This window comes from Pongo abelii, chromosome 7, assembly GCF_028885655.2.
Source record: "Pongo abelii isolate AG06213 chromosome 7, NHGRI_mPonAbe1-v2.0_pri, whole genome shotgun sequence".
NCBI lineage: Eukaryota > Metazoa > Chordata > Mammalia > Primates > Hominidae > Pongo > Pongo abelii.
This window is the reverse complement of record NC_071992.2, coordinates 15172452-15195622: the sequence shown is the minus strand read 5'-3', so window position 1 is coordinate 15195622 and position 23171 is coordinate 15172452. Positions and strand designations below refer to the sequence as shown.

General features: G+C 36.2%; 1 protein-coding gene across 3 annotated transcripts in view; it reads left to right on the top strand.

Annotated features, from left to right (window-relative positions):
- DLC1 (DLC1 Rho GTPase activating protein) overlaps nt 1-23171 on the top strand; it is a 524846-nt gene that overhangs the window by 80822 nt on the left and 420853 nt on the right. Inside the window, exon 1 of one of the 3 annotated variants that reach the window (XM_024250985.3) lies at nt 8364-8562. The exons of 1 other annotated variant lie outside the window; for it this stretch is intronic. The gene's annotated coding sequence lies outside the window, so the exon portion shown is untranslated. Of the gene's footprint in view, nt 1-8363; nt 8563-9082; nt 9422-23171 lie in introns of those variants that run through there. One more of the 3 variants, XM_024250984.3, reaches the window with a different exon arrangement.

Genomic DNA, 23171 nt, shown 5'->3' with positions numbered 1-23171 from the left:
TCAGTCCCTTTGCATTAGATCCCATCCCCTCTCTCCTACTTAATAATGCACTTCAACATTTCTATACTCTCCTCACTCTTCAACATCTCTATACTTTCTCCCCTCCCCCTTGGGAAGATACCATATTAATTAAAAAAAAAAACAGAACAGAACAAAATTTTGCAAATATACTGTTATTCTTCCATCCTAATAAAAGCATCTCATGGTCCCAGACAGTTACCAAGCCATGTATTTTCTCTCCTTTATTTGTGTCTCCAATCTTGGCTTTCAATTTTCTTCTAAACCATGCTAATTTTTTCCATATCATTCTTTGAACTTGTTCCTTTCAATATCAACAGGGACCTCTGCTTTCTTAAATCTAACAGCCAATTAGGTATTTGTCCTCATTTTACTTACACACGCTCTCTTGTCAATCTCATCTAATTTTGTACTTTAAATTGCAAATATGTTCGAGATTCCCAAATGTATTTGTCTAGCCCAGATCTCTTTTCCAAACTTGAATTCATATGTCCAACTGCCTCTTTAACACTTCTAGAAATTTCTAATAGACATCTCAAACACAGCATGCCCAAAACTAAAATTATGAACTCTGTCTCACAAGAATTGCTTTATCTCTAGGATTTCCTTTTTCAATTGATGATGACTCCATCTTTCAGTTGCTCAAAAAGCATTTTTGACTCTTCTTTTCTTCTTATATAGCAAATTTAATTCTTCAAAAAATATTGGTAGCATGAACTACAATAACAGCTTCAAACCTGATATTTCTGATTACCTTCACATGAGCCACTATCCATCATCTCTCACCTGGATTACCACAGTGACCTCGTCTCCCGGCTTTGGCTTTAAATTCTTTTCAAGTAATTTTATTAAAATCTAAAGTAGATCTTGCCACATCTCTGATCAAAATCTTTGCAGGGCTCTACTTTTCACTCAATGACATTGAAACTACTTACTTACAAGACACTACCTAACCTTCCTTCCTTAACAACTTGAGATATTTTTCTAGTTCTCTCCCTCTCTCTCCTTCCATTCTAGCCACATTAATTCCCTTGCTATTTCTGGAAACTGCCAGGCACACGCTTCCTTAGGACTGTGCACTATCTGTTCATTCTATCTGGAACTCTGTGATCCAAGATATCTATATTGTCATCTCCCTCACCTTTCCTTAAGTCATTACTGATAGGCCACCTTTGCAGTGAGGCTTACTCTAGTGTTTCTTATTTAATTATATAACATGATTGCCCCTCAACCCTCATTCCGCACCTTCCTTAGCATGCTCTGCATTTTCTGTTTTCACTAGCAATTGTCCATACAGTACATAATACTACATAATTTACTTATTTATTTTTATTTTTATTGATTGATTGATTGATTTTTTGAGACTGAACTTTGCTCTTGTCACCCAGGCTGGAGTACAATGGCACAATCTTGGCTCACTTCAACCTCCGTCTCCCGGGTTCAAGCGATTCTCCTGCCTCAGCCTCCAGAGTAACAGGGATTACAGGCACCCACCACCACAACCAGCTAATTTTTGCATGTTTAATAGAGACAGGGTTTCACCATGTTGGCCAGGCTGGTCTTAAATTCCTAACCTCAGGTGATCTTCCCACCTCAGCCTCCCAAAGTGCTGGGATTACAGGCCTGAACTACCGCGCCCAGACTTATGTTTATTCTTGATTACCAATTCCTTACCCCCCATTTAAGCTACATGAGGCCAAAGTCATTCCATTGTTGGTAAGATCGTGTTTAATGAGGCATCTCAGATTTCTTCTCCATTGTAAAAGCTCTTTTCTGGTTAAATCTCTGCCCTTTGAGATTCATTCTCAGCAGCTCCTGATGCCATACCCCACCATGCAGTACCAGGAAACATTCTCATCCCACCTTTTGGAGGTGGTGGAAGTAGCAGGTATAAAGTTCTGACAAAGGCTCGTAACCTTGAAAAAATATTTATTCCAATTTCTGTTAAAGTCCAAATTTACCCTTTTCCATCTTTTCTTTCAAATGGAACTATTTGAGGGCCTCACTTGGGAAAAAAAGGTGCAGCTGTGATATGACACATGTTGAATGTGGGTACTGAATTGACAATACACAAAAACTGGTGCTATGCACATAGTAAACACACAGTTAATATCACTTGAATGTGTGGATGGATATGAAGTATTTTTACTTGGTACGTATACTGAGGTTCTCAAATGGTTCCATTTGAAAGGGAAAGACAGAAAAGGCATATTTGTACTTTAACAGAATTTGGAACAAATATTGTTTCAAGGACACGAGCCTTTGTCACATTTCATACCTGCCTCACTCCCCCAAATGGTGGGCTGAGAATGTTGCACAGTGCTGCATTGTGAAGTATGGGATGAGGAACTAGTTAGAATGAATCTCAGAAGGCAGAGATTTAACCAGAGCAGAGCTTTTACTGAGGAGTAGGAATCTGGACACACATTTTGAGGGGACTGAAGAGAGGCAGTTGCACCTTCTATCCCAGGGGAGCAGAGGGTGTAGGAGAGAATGCATGGCCCCATTTGAAAGAGTTATAAAAGAAGCTGAAGACTGTGGGCTCTAAGCCAACCACGGCAAGGGAGCTTTTTTTTTTTTTTAATTTTAAGTTCTGGGATACATGTGCAGAATGTGTAGGTTTGTTACATAGGTAAATGTGTGCCACGGTGGTTTGTCACACCTGTCTACCCATAACCTAGGTATTAAGCCCCACGTGCATTAGCTATTTACGCTGATGCTCTCCCCCAGCCCCTCCAACAGGCCCCAGTGTGTGATGTTCCCCTCCCTGTCTCCATGTTTTTTCATTGTTCAGCTCCCTTTTATAAGTAAGAACATGCAGTGTTTGGTTTCCTGTTCCTGTGTTAGTTTGCTGACGATGATGGCTTCCAGCTCCATCCATGTCCCTGCAGTGGACATGATCTTGTTCCTTTTTATGGCTGCAAAGTATTCCATGGTGTATATGGACCATATTTTCTTTAACTGGTCTATCAATGATGGGCTGGGCAATCAGGCAAGAGACGGGAACATTTCTTCAACAGACTAAAGATATATGGACCCTTTTTTTGGCCATAAATTGAGGATTTCAGAGAATATTATGGTGTAATGTAACAAGGGTGGTGACTGGTGGATGGTACATGGTGATGTCAGCTTAAGTATTCACATAAAAAGGAAGCTTTGACAGAGGAAGAGACTCAGCCTCTACAGGCAGGGCACACACAGACCTCTAAACAAAATCTTGCATGGCTTGGAATCTTTGTGTTTCTGATGGTACCCTAGCCGTATGGGACAGGCAGGCAGACTCATTTCTTCTAAGACATATATGCCCTCTTGTCTGTGTCAATATTTTTTTTTATTTGCTAAGTTTCTTTTTTCTTTTTTTTATTATACTTTAAGCTCTGGGTTACATTTGCAGAACGTGCAGTTTTGTTACATAGGTATACACGTGCCATGGTGGTTTGCTGCACCCATCAATCCATCACCTATGTTAGGTATTTCTCCTAATGTTCTCCCTCCCTTAGCCCCCACCCCCCTACAGGCTCCAGTGTGTGATGTTCCCCTCCCTGTGTCTGTGAGTTCTCATTGTTCAACTCCCACTTACGGGTGAGAACATGTGATATTTGGTTTTCTGATCTTGTAATAGTTTGCTGAGAATGATGGTTTCCAGCTTCATCCATGTCCCTGCAAAGGGCATGAACTCTTCTCTTTTTATGGCTGCATAGTATTCTATGGTGTATATGTTCCACATTTTCTTAATCCAGTCTATCATTGACGGACATTTGGGTTGGTTCTAAGTCTCTGCTATTGTGAATAGTGTCACAATAAACATATGTGTGCATGTGTCTTTATCATAGAATGATTTGTAATCCTTCGGGTATATGCCCAGTAATGGGACTGCGGGGTCAAATGGTATTTCTAGTTCTAGATTCTTGAGGAATCGCCACACTGTCTTACACAATGGTTGAACTAATTCACACTCCCACCAACAGTGTAAAAGTGTTCCTATTTCTCCACATCCTCTCCAGCATCTGTTGTTTCCTGACATTTTAATGATCGCCATTCTAACTGGCGTGAGATGGTATCTCATTGTGGTTTTGATTTGCATTTCTCTAATGACCAGTGATGATGAGCATTTTTTTCATATGTCTGTTGGCACATAAACATCTTCTTTTGAGAAGTGTCTGTTCATATCCTTTGCCCATTTCTTGATGGGGTTGTTTCTTTCTTATAGATTTATCAAGATAATTTTGTTTTCATATCTATTCTTGGACTGTAATAATTTTCAATGAAGTGGGATAATGAACATCAGTAGTCCAAAAAGCAGGAATCAATGGTTTTGGAGAGCTTATATGATTTTGCTACTTTTGATAATTTAAGACCAAACTTAAGTGTGTTCCTTTAACGTGTGCTTTCAGGTAAATACTACATGGTTACCAAAGGTGGGTGTCAAAATTGTGACAAAATTGATCAAAAAACTAATAATGGGCATGATGCTTATTGAATATAAACTACAAATTATATGTGTTTTTTCTTGGTCTGGATATGTCTATCAAAGTGAACTTATTTAAAGAAAACACATGGGCCAGGCGCGATGTGGCTCACGCCTGTAATCCCAGCACTTTGGGAGGCCAAGGTGGGCGGATCACGGGGTCAGATGGAGACCATCCTGGCTAACACGGTGAAACCCCGTCTCTACTAAAAATGCAAAAAAATTAGCTGGGCATGGTGGCGGGTGCCAGTAGTCCCAGCTACTTGGGAGGCTGAGGCAGGAGAATGGAGTGAACCCAGGAGGTGGAGCTTGCAGTGAGCCGAGATTGCACCACTGCACTCCAGCCTGTGCGACAGAGCGAGACTCCATCTGGGAAGGGGGGAGGGATAGCATTAGGAGATATACCTAATGTAAATAACGAGTTAATGGGTGCAGCACACCAACATGGCACATGTATACATATGTAACAAACCTGCACATTGTGCACATGTACCCTAGAACTTAAAGTATAATAAAAAAAGTAAATAATAAAAAAATTCTTGATAACATATTTTAAAAATAGAAAACACATGTAAAACTTACTGAAAAAATAAATTTGAAAATCTGATAAATTCTACCTTTATTGCTTCCCATATAGTAACTTCAGTAAATTATAAGCAAATTGTTAGCGATTTTTAGAGGAATAATTTTCATGGACAAAGTGTTCTTACATTTATTACACTAACTGTATGCATGTAGATATTTCAAAATACTTTAAAGGCATTTATTCTCTTTATATATTAATTTCAAGTTCATTGCTATTATAAACCTATTCATTAACAGAAATGGAAAACATAAAAGCTGACTTCCACTCATAATATCACAAATGTCTAATGTGGGTACTGAATTAATGATGTTGCTACTTATTTCATAAAAGAGTAAAACACTATTTTCAAAGGATAGATCTTGCTTTACATAAAGTGTTCTTGAACTGCATTAGAGACACTGAATAATTCTGTACAGAAATCCAGATTAAACTTTCCTGAAAATGATTGGGGAATGACTAGATAAATGATCATAGCTAATGTTTATTGTTTAGGTAAAAGTACCTAAGTAGAAAAGTGATTTTTAGGCCAGGCACAGTGGCTCATGCCTCTAAACCTAGCACTTTGGGAGGCCGAGGCAGCCAGATCACTTGAGGTCAGGAGTTCAAGACCAGCCTAGCCAACAAGATGAAACCCTGTCTCTACTAAAAATACAGAAATCAGCCGAGTGTGCTGGTGTGCATCTGTAATCCCAGCTAGTCAGGAGACGGAGGCAGGAGATTTGCTTGAACCTAGGAGGCGGAGGTTGCCTTGAGCCAAGATCACCACCACTGCACTCCAGCCTGGGCAATAGAGCCAGACTCTGTCTCAAAAACAAAAACAAAAACAAAAACAAAAAAAAAAGAAAAAAGAAAAGAAAGAAAAGTGATCTTTAAAATAACATTTAATCCTCCCCCTGCTATTCTTCTTTCCACAGAGTACATAATTGTTCCACCACTATAATGGTTTCACATGTATACATTTAACTTGGAGTTCAATAGAAGAGAGAGAAAGATTCTAAAAATACCTGAAAGAGAGATGTAAACAATTAAAAAGGCAATAATTTAAGTGGTAAAAATAATTCTAGCTAATGTCTTTATAAGGACTAGCTTTTTGCATTGTGACAATTCTTAGTTATGGAAGCTAAGACATCCTTACCCCGGTTAGATAACTCACACAGGTCACAAAGGCTGTTAGTTTTGGAGCAGACTCCTATCCTGATACTTTGTTTTCAAGTTCTTAACTGTCTCTGTGCCTTTATTTGATTAGCTGATCCAGTGCAGAGTAATAGTCAAACATTTAAGGAAGTTGGTATTTAGATTTGCAAGTAGAAAGAAGGGGACAAATATTTTGAACTCCTTCAATGTTCCTGACACAATATTAAGTACTTAGGAAGTTTTCTCACTATCTTTATACTCATATTTGGTAAAGCCTTTATAAGACTATAAGATCTGAGATTTGTTTGGAATCAAGCAACTGAACAACGAAAAATAAATGTAAGTAATTACAGATTTGGGAAGTAATCCTATTAATAGAAGAAAACATAATGTATTTTTTGTGTAGAAAAGGGTACGTTTATGAGAAACTTACTAATAAGAGTTTCTAGATATCTAAAAGGCATTTGTGAACAGAGTTTTCTTGTTTTCCCAAGCCAATAGAAATAGAAACAAAGCTAAATTATATGGCGCAGGGTACAGTATTCATGAGTAAAATGTAGCTAAGAATTAGCACGATGCTGATATAATATTGAGTAACCACTGTATATCAGTACTAAAGGCAGAGACAGAGATAGAGATATCAAGTTATATTAGGAAAGATATAATATCAATTCTCATTCCTTTCTTCTCCACTGTTTTTCTTAGGGAAATAAACATAAATACACAAATATTTATGTATATAAATTTCATCCTGCTTTCCAATCTATAAGTTATGTGAAATTGTCTCTATTTTTAAAGAGAAACTATTAGAGTTTAAGAAGTCTTTCCAATTTCATAAAGAAATTAAGTGGAAGTCAAGGGAGGCAGTTTATGGAGAAAAAAATTAAAGCACAAAGCTTGGAGTTAGAATATCTGAGTTCCAGTGTGGACCTGGGCACTTTCTATCATTTGACTGTGAAAAAATTACTTCTCAATACTTTATTTGTAAAATAAAATGTAAGAATACACACAAAATTGTTGGAAAGATTAAATAGGCATAGCGTCAGCAGAAACACTTTGAATATGAATATAAATACTTTTTAAAGAATTTATGGAAGAACAGACTTCTTTCTTGGCCTATGGTTGAAGATTAAATTAAAGAAACCTAAATGCTCACGATTTTAGTCAATAAGACTTTGATCTAAACTTTTAAAACTGCTTCTGACCAAATGTTTTTATGTGACTACTTCTCATCTTCAAACTCATGCACAGTATAAGTCATTCTTGCCGTCTAACATGTGTCTAATATGGTTCATGATTTGCATTAACTTTGAGAGATTTTAGTTAACTAATAAGGAAAAAAATAGTAGTTAGAACACTGTGCATCTTTGAGTTATCACCTACCCAATATTATCAGAAAGTACTACAAGATGGCCCTTGTGATATACAGGGATGGAGAATAACAGTGAACAATGAAAACTACTGACGATTTCAGAGAAGAACAGGATGAATCTTAGGGCCAACAAGTTTAAAATGTCTTTTACCTCTTTCTATATTACTCATCACGTCCAACTGTAATTATTCTTGCACTTCTTATTATTGAAAGCTTCTAGAAATTTGCAAGAAGCACATAGACCCAATAATTAATCTGATCATCAGTCACCGAAAAAAAAAATGCTTGAGTCATAAATAGCAGCAGAATCCATTGATTGTAAATAAAGTAGAAAGGAGACATTACTGAGCCATTTCCACCAAGCAAGATAATTAAAGTCAGAGATGCTGTTTCCTGCTTCCCTGGTATAAACAATGAAGCTGCTCTACTGGCCTTTCCACAGCCTGGATGTCCCAAAGCCACCTCCCTCTTCTTTCCTTCCACATTCTCTAAAGAGGATTCTGGGTCATAAAGGAAGGAAAATTGGTGTAACTTCTTTCCTGAAACGACTTCAGCTTCCTCTGTGTTTGTATTTGTGACATCTTATTATAAGACGAGCTAACATCTATTATTAATTGATGCACTAATTAAAGCCATACTTGCAGTTTCCATTAGCTTATTCCCTAAATTCTCCAGAGTTGGCTGTCTGGTTTTAATCAAAACCAAATGGTAGTCCAAATTCCCAGCCTGGAGCAGCTAGGAGGAAGTCATTCAAGGGAGGCACAAGAAAGCAGAAAAGATAAACAGATGATAGTTCACAAAATTTGTGACGGACGAAGGATGCAGATACCATGAGCAGCTTTAGAGATGTGATTCAGGAACGCTGCCATGCTAGATGGAAGCAGTTGTAAGTGTTTAATGTCAGCAAGACTCTAATACGATCAAGATGGAGCCTGTCTTCTGCTCCAGCACTGGATTTTTGTAACTGGAGGATTCTGACTAGAGGTAATGCGCTGCTGCATTTGCCATAACACAAACTACTCTAATTCTGTGAAGGATTCTTGTGATCAGAGAGATCTGGAAGAAATCGTTCTATTAACTGGATGCTTGGGATTTTACTTACAGATGGTCTCAGGGACAGAATGAAAAGCTGCAGCATTTCCAATTTTAAGTCATGTTCAAAAAAGGTTTTACCATTTAGAAGAATTATGGTATTAAGGCTAAATTCATCTTGCTTTCTTAAAAGATCTTTTGAAATGAGAGCAAGCACGGGCATTTTGATTAAGCTGTGCATATACATTTAATATAGTGGAAAGGTTGTGGATAGAGAGAGAACTATGTTTTCTTTCTTTCTTTCTTTCTTTTTTTTCATAAGCAGTGTGGGATAGAAAAAGCTCTAGGACTTTATGACTCTCCAGCTAATCACCTCAAGAGCTTTGACAAAACTCACTTGAGTTCTGTGTAAAATCAGAACTCCTAAAACGCCCAGGCGGCTGGGCTCTCCCCTCCTCCCCTCTCTTCGTACAGCCTTTCTCGCATGCACACTCCTCAGAGGCAGGAAATACTTTCCAGGCAATCTGGGCCTGGTTGTGGAGGCCCCTTTTGCAAAACCTCAGTCTGAATTTAGTAGACAGAAGTCACTAGGAATGCCTTGACAGGATCCTGCCTTAGCTAAGGCTCCCTCCAGCTGCAGAGGGTGTTTTTGTTAGAATCACACACTGCGTGAAACTGCTCAGAATAGAGCCATGATCTCAACCACGAAATGGGAACTTAGATTTTGGAGAAACTAACGGGGACGGACTTCTTTCCTAGCCTGAGTGTTGAGCAGTGTCATGCCTTGGCGTTTCAGCTCCTCGTTGTCTAGGTAAGACGCTATGGACTATCTTTATGCTTTGAGGCGGTCTTTGAAGAGGCAGAAAGATTGAGATAAATGTTAGCATCTTGCACTGAGTTGGTGACTTCCTAGGTTTTAGAGCAAAGCCATAAAATCAGAAGTGGAAAATGTTTGATAAGTAGAAAATTGTGAGTCAATTCATTTTAGCAAACTGTCAGTTCTAAAGCAGGCTCCATATAGATTTAACTCTTTTCCTCCATAAAGTAAGATTTTATTTTTAACCCTTTTTATGTTTAACTTATTTATTAATTGAGCTGTCAGCCCAGTTTTCCTATTTCTTGGCATAACGTGAAACAAATACATTTTCTCACACATCAGTGTGAGGTGTAAATGAATTCCTCCCCTACCTTCCTTTGCCAACAGGGAGAGTAGAAAGCACCCGAGTGACTTTTGCTTAATAATCAGTCTCCAAAGAGTATTTTGTGTCTCATTTAAAACTACGAAGATTGAATTTCTTATTATTTTACGCAAGCCAGTTTCAACCATATGTCAAGCTTCTCCTGTACAGCTTAAAAGGCTCATTTTAAAAAAAAAAGGAAACACGTGAAATTTCAGGAATTATTTCTGTCCTAAATAGTATTTAATCTGAGTTTTGGAAATTTAAATGTCGGAATCGAATTTAGTTTATATTAATTTTCCTGGATTCACTGCTTGCTCCGGTCACATTTTGTGTAATATTTTGAATAACTGAAGTCAATCTCAATGACAGACACTCATTACAACTCTTTTAAGGCAGCCAGAAATCACTCCAGTCATATGGAAACTGTTTGTGTCCTTACTTTATGTAATCGTAAAATTACATTTCCACCTGACTGTAGTCTCTTTAAGGTAATCTTAAATGTTTAAATGTACAATATATTAGAAAAGAAGTTTAGTAATGACTGAAAAAGTATGGACTTATAATGCATAAAATACTGTTATATTTCTGAATGTTTATAATAAAATTCATCATTTTATAGAAATAAACTGGTACATAAAGGGAAGAAATATTCATGTACATTTTCAAATCTATTAGATGAATACAAAATATACTAAGTGAAAGATGGAGAGCTATTTTGACAGTTGGATCATAAGAAATGAAGTAAATGTTTTCATTATAAGTTTTTATATAGTACAAGGTGACCATCTGCTATATTAGCTATTCTCAAATTTTATGCTAGAATAACTTATACTGATAAATTTTAACTATTCACTGACAATTTGTGTTAAAACTTCTTAAATATGAGAAAAAGAATCTACTTTTATATATGTGGAAGATAAAATACTGACTGATCTAAATTATGATTTAATTAAAATCTCCAAATGGAATTTCAGAGAAGAAAAGAACATAAGAGTTCGTCTCCTCTAACAATGTCTTGAGGTTGTCTACAAGAAGCTGAGAAATGGGATTTAAAAGTGACCTGTCCAAGGTCACACCTCTAGCTAGTAGAAGAGATGACAGCAGAAGCACAGTGCCCTGATTCGTAACTCAGATACCTTTTTATCCCATCATCCTGCCCTCCCATAATAATTATGCATAATGAAGTATGAACATGTCCAGTAGAAGGGTGCTTTGCAGACAGAAATTTGGAGTTCCTCTAATTAAAAAAAAAAAGGGGGGTAAAACTGTCACCAATGTTACTTATGTGGGAAAAAAAAAATAACTTTAAAAAAAATCAAATTAGTATGCCTTCAATAAACACTTTACAGTAGTAACTTGCTTTATGACTATTTTATTATATTTGAGGTTTATGTCAAGAAAATCAATCCATATGCTAATAATTATATTAATTTTAATCTGGTGTTTCTTTAAAAATAGGGCTAGAAGAGAGGTTTTCTAATTTATATCCTTGTACTCAAATGATCATAATGAAACTAATCCAACCAATGACTTTCAGAGGCAATTTTACAGCAACCCCCCCAGACATCCTTTCTTCTGTCTGGCCTAAATCATTGTTGCTGTAGCTTATTTCAAGTTCTATGTGGGTTTTTTCACTAAATACATAAAAAGCCTAAGTTGACATATAAAAAATATGTTTACAATTCTCCAGCATGTTTGCAATCCCTTAATTGATTTGTACGTCTGCTCTAAGCCTTCTACAAAGTCATTTAATTGTAGAATGCAGAATTTTTACAGTATATAAATAAGTGTCTAATCAATGTGGTATAAAATGGGAGTGTTGGCTATTTCATCTGTATCATACTTCATACATGACAATATTTGTTGCTGTGTGTGCTGAAGCAGTATACCTTCTCAGACAAGACCCTTTCTCATAAACGTAACACATTCCATTTCTAGTAGCTGCCATTTCTTTAGAGAGAATGTGTCATGATGCTTTTTATTTTCCATTTTCATGACCAGATTGAGTTTCCTGATGTTATTACTACTTAAAAGAGACACCATTCAACACTTCCTTTCAATGTCACCACACTCTACATTATTGGAATGAGAAATAAGTGCAGTAAAGTGGTGGCCCTTATAGCTGACTGCATGATTCCTAGAAGGCCTAGTAAAAGAGAGCACATCACTTCATTTTCTTCACAAGGACATTATAATTTTAAAAAAAGAATTTTTTCTGTCTCTGTCTATACCTACCCATACCATATAACTCACTACAAATACTTATGGGATGGTTTAATCTTATTCATAGAGTTTTAGGTCTTACAGGCTTAAAATAGGTCAAAAATGGATCATCTGAAATTTGTCTTTTGTTTGTATTTTACTTGTTTCCTCTTGAAAAAATGAGTGATGTCAGTGTTATAAAATGAGAATCACTCTTCAAAAACTATTACAGTATGGCAAAGTTCCAAATGACCAAGATCTAGATCAGGGATTTTATTATCAAAATACAGACATGTCAAGAATTGCACATGAGAATCGGAAGAGGACAAGGGAACACTGAAAACTTTCAAATTTGAGGGAAGTAGTGTGAATATTGGGCCTGCTTTCCCCACACGAAAGATAAGCCCCTTGCATAAACAACATAGACCAAACAGAGTTACAGAGAAGAATGACTCTTGATTGACTTTGGTGTGATAGAGAAATACAGTGTTTACTTCTATGGTTCTGTTTTGGCTTTCAACTGATAGTTTACAGAGTTTTGATAAATAAATGGGCTAATTTTTAAGAAAGTTAAACAGGATAATAATGAATAAACTAGGATCTTGAGACCCAGTTAAAAAAGATTGTTAATTTTGATTCAGTGGATTAGAGTATATAAATGAACTTTAAAAGATTAAACAGTGACTCAAATGCCAAAAAAAAAAAGCTGAAAGACAATGTAAACAGCATGCATATGAACTTGCTCATTAATTGAGATAAATGGGTGGAAAAGACAATTGTATGTGTGAAAAGGTTGTTTCTGCATTAGCTTGAAATAACAAAGTGTTTTAGCAATGCAATTCAAATAATTCAAAGAGAAAATCAGTCCTGTTAATGGAAATGAGATAGAAAAGAAGTAGGAAGATCAAACAGCAAGTTTAGATACTCAATTAGTGTTTCTTTTATTCCCAGCAATTAGCAAAATACCTAGCATGTCAGGAATTATCAACACTTATTTGTCAATAAATGTTTGTGAAATGAATGGAAGGAAAAGCGAAGGAAAAAAAAAAAAAGAAAGGAAAACCAGGGTTGAGGAATGGTAATGTGTGGGAGTTGGACTTCTTTCTTATTTTCCAGACATCCTGTAATAATAGAATAATAATTTCTAAAGGGGAAAGAAAATAAGAGGTTGGCAAGAGTCATCAGAGCCTGGGGCCAGAGGTTAACAACACTCTCATTAGATGACATTTCATGTTCATTAAGCACCAGAAGGAAGCATAGGCATCCAGAAATGGTTTGAAATTAAAAGTTACATGAGGCCAGTGAGAACAGAGCACTAGTGAATTTTCCACAATTTAAATGGGGTGGTGTACCGAAAAAAACAATGGGCAAAGTTAGAAAACTGGCTCTGATTTCCTCTTTACCACTTGACGCTCTGTGATTTGATGCTTGCCCCGTAACTACTTTGAGTTTCTGCTTTTTATTAGTAAAGTATGGGATTTCCAGGTCATGTTGAGCATTAGATGAGATTTGATGTGTGCAAATTGTTTTGCATACAGTATAATCAACAAGTCCTTGTTTAAAAAGGCATAAGTCAATTAATCAAGAAAGAATATGGGAGGCCGAGGCAGTCAGATCACCTGAGGTCAAGAATTCGAGACCAGCCTGACCAACATGGTGAAACCCCATCTCTACTGAAAATACAAAAAACTATAGCTGGGCATGGTAGCAGGCACCTGTAATCCCAGCTACTCAGGAGGCTGAGGCAGGAGATCACTTGAATCTCGGAGGCAGAGGTTGCAGTGAGCTGAAATTGCGCCATTGCACTCCAGACTGGGCAACAAGAGCAAAGCTTCGTCTCAGGAAAAAAAAAAAAAAAAGAATAAAGAATAATTGCGTTTCACTCACATTTTGTTCTAAACACTCACCTATATTGAAATATCATGGACATAGAAGAGATAGTTTCAGCTCATACTCAGCCCTGGATTCTGCAGCTAAGATCAGTTGAAAGCTAAAGGAGTCATCATCATCATCACCATCATCGTAATCAAGTCACTTTACATCTAGTGAGTGCTTGAAATGTGCCATGGACTAAGTATTTTACATATATTATAATCTCATTATTATTAACTCATTATCATTTTCCCCTCAACAGTTTTTTCATTATTCCCATTATAGAACTGAGAAAACTGAGGTACATAGGATTTAGGTAACTAACCCTAATCACCAGGAAAAAAAGTTATTTCACCGACATCCTCACAAAAATGGGAGAGAATTCCTGCCTACCAGCGTGTATTTCACACTGAGCTAGTTACTCAGTCCTGCCAAAGTTCTTCCCTGTCAAATTAGAGCAAAAATGGTATTTGTTTCATACAATATTTATATTACTGCTAAAGGAGATAGCTTCTAAGTAACACACCAAATACAGTACTTGGCCCATAATAAGTGCTTAATTAATTGAAGGGTTTTTTTTTACTATAATTATCATTGTAAGTTTCTAATGCACTTAATATTTCTTAGGTAATAAGAAAAACACTTGGTGATAAAAATAAGCTGAAACATTTATAGGTAGATGACAAAATTAAGATGAGATGATAGAGATGTATGGAAGACAAAAGTTGATAGCAGAGACATTGACCCCAGGTAGGACACCAAGCTAATAGAAGTAATTAAGTTCCTAATGACATCTTGTTCCTGATTTCAGTGAAAATTGTGCTTACGGAATGACTAAAAATGTAATTCCCTACTGTCAACTAAGCTATCTGAGCACCTGTGTTGATGTAGCTATATCTGTTATTTACACTTAGTGATTACTCTGTCTACTGTTGGAGTGTTCTTAGAAATGATAGCAAAGCTAAAAATAAAGTGACCACTTAAAGCAAAACCACATCTCACCATGATGATGATAAAACATTATAATCTGTGTTCCTGGTTGAATAAAAATATCTTTTTATAATAAGGCAAACCACATTTCAATCATACTGCTTTGCCATCAGTAATAAAAAGGTCAGCCACACGTTTAATATCAACTTTAACCCTAGGCTATTTCCTGTTACATGAAAAATTTCAAGTGAAACAAGCTCGGAGGAAAGGCAATACTTTTCTTTATTGTAAGAGATTCTACAGAAAAGAGATATTAAGGCAAAGAAGATAATTATTCATTAATGAATTTATTTGCAGAATTAATCTAAGGTACAATGTATTAGTAAATGCCCAAATTATTCTGCATAGGATCAAACACTACTATTAAGAAGATTGCATACTTTAAAAAAATAATAAAACATGGAGATCCAAATAAAACATAGATACTTAGAAATTACTACATCCGGCCGGGCGCGGTGGCTCACGCCTGTAATCCCAGCACTTTGGGAGGCCGAGGTGGGCAGATCACGAGGTCAGGAAATCAAGACCATCCTGGCTAACATGGTGAAACCCCGTCTCTACTAAAAATACAAAAAAATTAGCCGGGCTTGGTGGCGGGCACCTGTAGTCCCAGCTACTCAGGAGGCTGAAGCAGGAGAATGGCGTGAACCCGGGAGGCGGAGCTTGCAGTGAGCTGAGATCCTGCCACTGCACTCCAGCCTAGGCGACAGAGCGAGACTCCGTCTCAAAAAAAGAAAAGAAAAAGAAAAAGAAATTACTACATCCATAAAGCAATATTGTCCCTCATAGCTGTGTTAATTCTGGGATCTCCTAGAAACCAATATCCCCAGAAAGATCTCAGTGATATCAGGGAAATATCATAAAGTATTCCTAGTTTCCTCAAATTACATGTGGGTTGCTTAAGAAAATGTTAAGAGAAAACTCCAAATCTGGCTGACTTGAGCCATAAAGTGGGTGTTAAGTCAAACGCTGCCAGTATCTGGTCTCCTTTCTGCAAGAAAATTAGACACTACTGGAAGCGACATTAAATAGCAGCAACCTGGACGTAAAAATAGAGCACCACTGAAATAATAGCTTGCAGTTTTGCAACACTCTGCTCTTTTCTCATGAGCTGACTTCTAGTGGATTGAAAGAGTTAACTTTCAAATTTGCCCGAATCACTGAGGGATAAGAATGAGAAAAAAAAATATTTTAAGTTGAGTAAAAACTCAGATATACCTAACAATGGGTTAACAATAAAATAATATTTTTCAGTTGGGTACCTATGCATTTTTCTTCTAAAGACTAAAACTGATGGAAGGTTGGATGTGTCTTTTGGAAAAAGTGATGCACTACTTATTCTCCTTATTTGGCTCATTATAGATGACTTATTCTTTAATTTGGTAAAGTTTTTGATGCTTTCCAGACAGCCTAAAGACATGGAAGCTACTTCGTATATAATATTTTAATCTCCATTAAGCAATTTGCCAATAAAAGTTTTAACAGGGATTCATGTTTTCCACCAACATGTAATGAGGTATAACAAGTACATTCCAGCATTAAACAAAGTATGTAAAAGTAGAGGAATAATGATTTTGTGTGAGATTAAGACACATATTGCTACTAAAGAAAGGGAATCTGCATGAAATCATATGGAGGTAAATTCTTGCATCATGTTATTAAAGGTTTATCCGCCCACAGTCTAATTCTAGTCTTTTCTAATTTAGATTAGATAACATGAATATTTTAAAGGAAAAACACTAATTGTTTTTTACTGAAAGTTGGCTGTCTGGACTAGACTCATAGAGATGCTTTTTAAAAATGTGCTCTTACGGTTTTTGCTATTTGTTTGTGTATTTACATAAAGGAATTAAGAAACATAATATCTTCCCTGGGCTTTCTGGCTGCTCCTAAGCATATGTCAATTCAGTTTGGCCGTAAAGAGCATTCCTCTTCATTTATCATTGAGCTGTGTGGCAGTGGGAAGGCGCCCAAATGTACACAATTTAGTTTGCTAGGTAATTTGTTCTTTGACATTATCATTAAGAAAATGGGTTTCATTTTGGCTTCCACAAATGCTCTTTGTAATGAAGATTTACTTTGACATGAGTTGAAGAACTATATTAAGTTGTGCTCCTGTGATCATGTCTGTTTCCAGGTTGTTGATTGTCTTTTCTAGTTGCCTAATTCAATTCAGTAAGTGTTTTGGGGACACATACGATGAACAAGTGTGACTCCCCAAGAGTAGGCTAAGATACAGTAAGATTTCATATCATTACCGGATGTTCAGGTTTCCAACGTATGCATCTTACCAAGGTGACCCTCACCACGTAGCAACAAAATGTGCCAAATGTAGAGGTGTCTTCTTCTTGGTTCATATGTCGAGAGAGCATTTTAGAAAGTGTAAGTTACGTTTAATTAACATGAGATTATTTCCCTTACATCTTCTCTTCCTTCCCACAGTGTCTAAGCACGTGCTATGTGATAGCTGTTTTATATATGTGTGTGTGTATATTTATATACATACATATGCACACATACATATTTGTGTGTATGTGTCTCTCTGTGTGTATATATGTATATATATATACACACACACGTGTGTATGTGTCTGTGTGTGTGTTTCCGTGTGTGTGTATGTGTATAAAGCAGTAGGTGGAGGAGAACATGACCTAGAAATTTAACATGGGATGGCTAATCAGGACGAAAAACTCTAAGGGAAACCAGAAGTAATTCTACCTATCTAAGGAAGAAGTAAGAAAAGAAAAGTAAAATGGCAGTACTGTTATGTCTTTATTTTCCCTTCCATTAAATATTCAGGATATTTAATAGAATATCCTAGAGTCAATCATGTGTTCATTTATTTATATCGATATATATGTGTGTACACACACACACTCACAACCCAGAAGTCAATAGCACGTTCATTTATATATGTATGTGTGTTTACATATACATATTTATGTGTGCGTGTATGTGTATACATATGTGTATATATGTGTGTGTATACACACATATATATCACATGTATTCTCAAAGGACTGCTTTATATATACACACATATATATATATCACATGTATTCTCAAAGGACAAAATAAGATACCTGCATTTGATGGGATGAATGCAAAAGTTGCCATCTTTCCAAGTACTGTGAGTGAGGTATTCAGGAAAAGTGGGAATTTGAGTGAGAATTCCCCATTTATGTGCATTTACTAATGTAATGCTATTTATATTTTATTTTATGTATCTTAAACTTCTGTTCAGATAACATTTTAGGAAAACTATGGCTTAGACAATTCCTAAGAATACTTGTTCCAAATTTCAGGAATTCCCCAGGAGAGTTGTGGAAGGAAAGGACACTCTGAAAGAACTGACCTAAGAATCTCATAGAAATTGTGCTGACATTGGTGACATAAGATAAATATCTAAACTGGCACCTTTTCTTTGCTACGTACATGAGACTGGTGTTTGTGTAATTGTGAGGGGATGGTGTGGTGAGGGGGAAGGGGCAAAAAGAATGGTTTGGTCCCACCAGACATACTGTAGAAGAACTGCAGTCGTGTTTATGCATCATCTTAACCTTAAAATTACTGCTGTAGAACATTTTAAAATTTAAATTATTTTTAGCATGAATTCTGAAATCCAGAGATAAGACTTTCTTAGCAAATGGCACACAATATCATAATACTTTAAATTATTTTTAGCTATGTCTTCTGATATTTATCTCTGTATTTCTAAACAATATGATTGTACTATGATTTTTTTCTATTTTAAACATTATCTGTTAACTTCCTGCTACAGAAAGTGACTATCTCCCTTAAATTATTTTCCCTGCTCTCCCTAATCTCACTCCTCACAGAATCCTATGCACTGAAAATCATTATTTCATATGTTTTGGTTAATTTAATGTTTACTGTTTGCATTATTTTGACTACATGAAAAAAATTAGCCACAGCTTACGGAGTGTGCTATAATTATATTTTCCTTCTTGGAAAACTATTTTTCCTGTGGTTGATAATTGATATCCCTAGTGTTCTCTATAACTATTAATAATTCTTCCATCCAAATTGCTTGACTTTATCATAAAATTTCTCTCAATAGGTCATATATAATTTATTATTTCCCTTTTTTTAGAGACATCTCCCAGAGAGAACTTTAGGATTTATGTGAAATGATTGACCACTGGACTTGCTACACAACTTCTATCCTGAAAATTCTATACCTTCCTCACTTGTGCTGAATCCTTGGCTTCCTTTTGCCATGTCTTTCCCACAGTGTTTACTTTTTAATTTGTGGGTAGCTATCTCTCCAGTAGATTTGAGAAGTGGTTAAAAAAAAAAAGTAAAACTTTTCATATAATTTTAAGGCAGACATAATTTCCCATCCAAATTTTGAAGTCGTATTTGTCTGTCATCTTCTCTGCACTGTTACTTTTGAGAAATCTGATACCATTGATTCTCAGCTCCTAATACATCATCTCTTTTTCTCTTTCTTCGATTACATTTAGAACCATTTGCTTATCTCCTATGTTCTGAAAATTCACAACGATATTTCTTACGTGGTCTATTTTTCTTTCTAGTACCATTGCATCCTCATGAGTTTCCTTCAATCGGAAGACTTGAATCATTTGTTCTGGGACACATGCTAAAATTGTTTTCTTTGAAAAATTTCTTCTCTTAATGTTCTCTGAAGGCTGGGCGCGGTGGCTCACGCCTGTAATCCCAGCACTTTGGGAGGCCAAGGTGGGCGGATCACCTGAGGTCAGGAGTTCGAGACCAGCCTCACCAACATGAAGAAACCTGTCTCTAGTAAAAACAAAAAAAATCCTGGCATTGTGGCACATGCCTGTAATCCCAGCTACTCGGGAGGCTGAGGCAGGAGAATCACTTGAACCCGGGAGGCAGAGGTTGCAGTGAGCCGAGATCACGCCATTGCACTCCAGCCCGGGCAACAAGAGTGAAACTTCCTGTAAAAAAAAAAAAAAAAAAAAAAAAAAAAAGTTCTCTGAAATGTTTCTGATAAATGTTCCCCTCCAAGGTAACCAGTGAGTTTTCGAGTTGCAAGCAATTCTCTGGAGTTTATTGTTACCTCTGCTATATTTTCCAAAGAGGTAATTCTAGAATAGTAGAAATCTGAAGCCAGAAAGAAAGGAAGATTTCTTCTATCCAGTAGGAAACTGTACCTCAAATACCATTTGACTTGAACGTCCTGGAGGCAGAAAATTTACCACAGATAGATAGATATTTACCACAGATAGATATCCATGATAGAACTTTAACTTTGGAACTATTATCCTTGTCTACAGGAGATTCTCCCACAAAATTGTAAGCTTCAGTAGCAAAGGTAGAATATATAATTTAGGTTTATATTCTTAATGTTTAGCCAAGTTTCTGCCACTCACTGGGTACTAAATAAATGCTTGATGAATAGTGATTATGATCTAACTACTGTCAGTTCTACAGACTGAACACTCGATTTCAGCCAGTGGTACTTCATCTGCACCTTGCTCTCTCAGGCTGTAGAATCAGCAATAGTAATTATTATCAAGCTCTTCTTTTCTAAGAACAATTGGCAGGCCAAATTATAAGGTGGTCTTCTATTTCAGAGACAAGTGCAAAAATAGAGCATGATCGTTTGATATCAAATATAGATCAGTGATTTTCAAACTAGAATGTCTCCAATTGTTAAATACGGTAGCATTTAATTTGTTTAATTTATTATTATTATTTTTTGCTCTATCACCCAGGCAAGAGTGCAGTGGTGCGATCATGGCTCACTGCAGTCTTGACCTCCTGGGCTCAAGCAATCCTCCCACCTCAGCCTCCCAAGTTGCTGGGTCTACAGGTGCACGCTACCACTCCTGGCTAATTTTTGCATTTTTTGTAGAAACATCATCTCCTGTGTTACCCAGGCTGGTCTGAAACTCCTGGCTCAAGTGATCCACACACCTCAGCCTCCCAAAGTGCTAGGATTACAGGCGTGAACCATCATGCCCAGTAATTTTGTTCAACTTTAATGTATATATTGTATGCTACAAAACTCTTATGTTAAGGCATGGTAAGTGTTACAAAATTAACCCAAACAATGAATTCAAAATCATGCACTAATATCACAAATTTGGAAATTTCACAAGTATTTTCCAGAATCATTGCATCATTAGAAGTACATACAGTCTCTTGTAATGTTAATGTCACAGTGCTTGAACACATGAATTTAAGAAGTGAAAAATCCCCATGGAAACTCACTTCATAAAACCAACATCCTGAAATGACCTACACTTTTCCAGATCCTCCATCCAAATCCTCAGCAACTGAGCTCATTCTGAATGAAACTACATGAATAGGATTACAAAAGAAATGTAATAGAAATCTGAAAAATAAGTGGTCAGTTTTTTGAAATGTAATTTTAAATAAGGCAGCTCAGTGAGGAGGCTCACAGGAGAAGTCAGTCTTTTACCAAGACTTCTCTCTATTAGGGGATAGATTATAATCAATTCAGATGATTTAGGAAATGAGACCTATAAACTCAGATGTGATTGACAATAATCTAATGCCCCTATTTATTAATAATCTGGTCTTTAAATCATAGAGGCAGATTTAACTATAAATCTTACAAATCAAAATTTAAATAGAAACTGTGGATAGGAGAGCTTGCAGACATTCATTTTTTTAAAAAAAACTATCAGACCACATGACATGGAATGAATGAAGATGCCAAATGTAATAATGATAGTTATGATAATTGAGAAAGTGTATATCTTAAAAATAAAAGTGTACACTTACAGAAATGATTTGGAAATGTTCAAAGCACCTAGATTAGAAATGAAAGCAAGAAGAGTTAATGTTTTATTGGATTTATCTTATTTATAGTCTCTCTTTGCAGTTAGATTGTCTCAGAACTTGTTGAACTATCTTCCTTTGATTTGACAGAAATACTTGTCAAGGTTGAGTGACAGAAATTAATGAATATTATTGTCAAGTCTTAAAGGCAAAATTTTTGTGTAATTCTCTTTTCCTAAAAAGTTAATAAAACTATATTTCTTCTTAGTAAAAGAAATGAAACCAGAATTCAGACTCAACTTAAAATATAAATGTGGCTTAGGAGTGACATCGTAATACCACCTGGCATTTCTTGAGTGAGCCTGCTCTTTCTACACTGGATAAAAATAAAGAGAGAAAAGTATCTAAAACCCTATTACATCCCAAATGTGCCCTTGAAAGCAGAAATTTTCTGGCTTGCATCTATGCGTTCTTTCCACTTTCCGTAGCCTCCCACGTTATAATGACTTATGCATGGAATTCAGAGACTTTATATTTTCTTTTGAGTGCAGAGTGAACGTCAACATGGAAAATGTGAAGGCTGACCACTTTTCAACATGGCCACAGACCTTTGAGGGAACCAAATAGTATCCAAAAAGATACTTGGTCAGGCTGGGATACTAAAATTCTAGCACATGTCAATTTCACCAGTTTTTACAGGGTGGAAGTGTTTACCTCTCAGGCATGTGCTTAGTCAGAATAGCTCGAAATTTCTGTTGGAGAGTCAAGGCCCTTTACAATAGAATAGACTAAAGAGATCCAAAATCAGCATAGCAGTTAATCTTGTTTATAGCAGAAATGAGTAACTCAACCCTTGTTGTGTGCTGACAGTTCTTGTGTGGAGTAAAAACTAAAAGTGTCTGCTCTGTGAATGGGATTTTTCTTTTACAGTCCAATAATATACTTTCATTGTGGGGCAAAATTTGGGTTAGTCATTTTTACAAGGTTGAGTTTACACTGGTACTATTTCTTTCCTTTAACTAAGGGTTTGAAGAATTCAAGGCAAAAAGTTGGATACCTGATATGTGTTTATATTCTGAGCTTATCTTATGCATGATTTTCTTGTTTACTTAAATTTTATGGCCATATTCTAACAGAAATATGCAAACTAAACTTCTTATAAGCCAAACAGAATGAGACTGAAGTTTCTGAAGAAGAGTCCCAATCGTCTTATAGTAATATCTTCCTTTATGTTCACTTTAATTCTTGCATAAAATATTTAGAGTTTACACATACTAAAGTTATGTGGGAAGAAGGGATGAAGGTAGAATCTCATAATTCCATGGAGACAATGAAGTTTGTTGACTATCTCAGTCTGGGCCTTAGAAGCAGGACCCAGTTTGAATCTAGGCTCACTTCCTACATGTATAACTTTAGTAAATTATTTAATTTCCATTAAGCTTCAAAAATACCAGCTTGCAAGCTAGGAGTAGCAGTAATAGGATGCATGTACAGATGTATCTGTCCTAAGGCATTGTAAATGGTATGTGTTATACTTTCTAATCCATGCATTGTGTG